The sequence below is a fragment of the Galeopterus variegatus genome, unplaced genomic scaffold (genome assembly GCF_000696425.1).
Source record: "Galeopterus variegatus unplaced genomic scaffold, G_variegatus-3.0.2 Scaffold6450, whole genome shotgun sequence".
NCBI classification, from domain to species: Eukaryota; Metazoa; Chordata; class Mammalia; order Dermoptera; family Cynocephalidae; genus Galeopterus; species Galeopterus variegatus.
Window position 1 is genome coordinate 94,789 of NW_007732561.1, and position 2,387 is coordinate 97,175.

Consider the following 2,387-nt stretch of genomic DNA (forward strand, 5'->3'; position numbering starts at 1 on the left):
GCCCGAGAGCCTTGTCTCTTTAACTGGGCCATTCTAGAGGAAAAGAACAGAGCCTTGGATTTGGGCCTGGATTCAATGACTTGTTCACATGTCTGTCTCCTCCATTAAATTGTAAGGACAATTCTGGATCTTATTCAAAGTAATAGAAGCATTTAATCAACATGGGTTGAATTAAACTGAACAAATTAGTTGTGGCTCTGTCTCCGTGTGACTTTAGACAAGCTCTTGTGTCTCCTAAGCCTTAGCTCCATTTTTCAAATAGGAATGAAAATGCCTGTCCCACTGACCTCACATGGCTGTCATCTGTCATGAGGACCAAGTAAGATAAATAGGAGCACTATTAATAGTTTCCCATCCCATAGGAACACAAAGGATTAATTTGATCACCTACAAAGCACCTACTTGCGGGTGACCCTGGGTTGGGTACATCATTTTGGGTACTTGGGAAATTTCTTCCACATTATTTTTTCTGCCAGAAATTTCACATAGTAGGCTTTCAGTAAGTATCTTCTGTCTAGCTGAGCTGCGTACCTCCAGGAAGGCCTCTTGCTCTTCCTGTTCACCATGGGCTGATTTTAATTAGAGATCAGGAAAAGGCAACATGGTTACCATTCCACAAAAATTAGCATTAGGAATCTTATTTGTTTTTTTTTCCTTTTTGTCTTTTTTTCATGACCGGTAACGGGATCGCAACCCTCGGTGTCACGCCTGCACCGCGACCGGCAATGGGATCGCAACCCTCGGTGTCGCGCCCGCACCACGCTCAACCAGTGAGCGGACCGGTCTCTATATGGGATCCAAACCCTCGGCGGGAGCGCCACCATGCTCCCAAGCGCCGCATGCTACCGAGTGCACCACCGGGCTGGCCCAGGAATCTTATTTTTAAGAATCCTTTAGGCATGTGTCATTTCTCTCATCTAAACGTGGGTAGCTGCCCCTGTGATGGGATCAGCTGGCCCCAGGCCACTCCCTGAGCAACCCTGATGCAGGGCCCCAACCCTTCCACTGTAACCCTTCTGCAGACAAGGGCACTGTGGTCTAGAGGACCCCATTAAACACCAAATGCTCCTTGTGAAATCCACACACCAGGTCTCCGTACAACCCACCAACGCCTGGACCAGATGAGCACGTGAGCTCTCCTTCTGGAGGGCCGTGGACTGGGTGAGGGAGTTCTTCCAGGCTGGGAAGGCTGGGACAGCAGAGAACCCTGGGCCCGTCTGGGCAGAGGGACTCCCCCAAAGGGCAAAAATAAGCATCACTTTTTAACAAGTCATCCCAACACTGACTGAGTTTTCCCGTTTAGTTTCTCAACACTTACTGCTAGGACTGTACTGACTGACTTCCCCACCTGCCTTTCACCCAGCAGTGAGTACTTCCTCAGTTCCAGGTCACTTGCGTGGCAATGAGCTGGTTACAAAGATAAACCACGAAGACCTCACAGCCTCCTGGGAGGGAGGTGGGGGGTCGTCAGGTATGCCCACCACACTGTGGGAAGGGCTCTACTGGCAGGCTGAGCAGAGCTGCAAGAGTCCAAGGAGAAAATAATGTTGGAGCTGGGCCCTGAAGCACCCGTGGAGTTCTGCCAGGCCCAGAGGGTGGGTGGGGAGAGCGTTTAAGGCAGTGGACACGGCTTAGTAGAGACCTGGGAGTGAGCAGTTCAGGCTGACGGTGGGCAAGGTGGGCAGCACAGAGGGTGCTGGGGATGGAAAGTGAGGAGGAGGTGAGGCTGCAAAGGTGGACTGCAGACAGAGGTTCCAGGCCATGCCGCCACTCCAGGAACGTGCCCTGTGCCCTGCAGGCGATGGCTCAGGCGGAAGCCATCGGATCTTGGCAAACTCACCAGTCTGAGATTCTTCATGGCCTGGGGAAACATGCCTTGGTGCAGCTGCAGTTTGCCCACCTTCATGACCTGCACACCTCTCACGGGATGGTTCCCTGGGAAGAAAATCCTGGAAGAAAACACAAAGGCAGAGTCAGTAGCTCTCACCTCTGGAGAGAGCAGGTCATCAGGAGACTGTGAACGTGGGAGCAAATGCTGGCTGTGAATGTTAATAAGCTACTGAAAGGAAATCAGCTTTGCAGTCCGGGAGAATGCACTCCTGAGGGGAATTAGCACGTGGTCAGTCTCTGGTCCCCAGGATGCCTTCTGCACTAGGAAATAAAGGACAGGACTGGAAGGCCTCACTAATAAGCACTAGGGAAGTAAAAGTTTGGACCTCTGCATATGTCTTTGGGAGGCGGAGGAGAGACCGGGTATTGACCTGTCCTCCATGCTCTTCTGTGCAGCTCTGGCACTAGCACAGCCGGGGAACAGAACACTGCCTGCCTCTCGACACATGTTTGTTGAAATATGTATTTCAGGTATGAAAGTTTTCACGATCCCCCAA

The 2,387-nt window shown here is 51.4% G+C and overlaps 1 long non-coding RNA gene across 1 annotated transcript in view; it reads right to left on the reverse strand.

The window, feature by feature from the left end:
- Positions 1-2,046, reverse strand: part of LOC103606303 — a 21,807-nt gene extending 19,761 nt beyond the window's left edge. The window contains exon 1 of the long non-coding RNA XR_551868.1: positions 1,841-2,046. This is a non-coding gene — a long non-coding RNA (uncharacterized LOC103606303). The remainder of the gene's footprint in view (positions 1-1,840) is intronic.
- Positions 2,047-2,387: the final 341 nt, after the last annotated feature.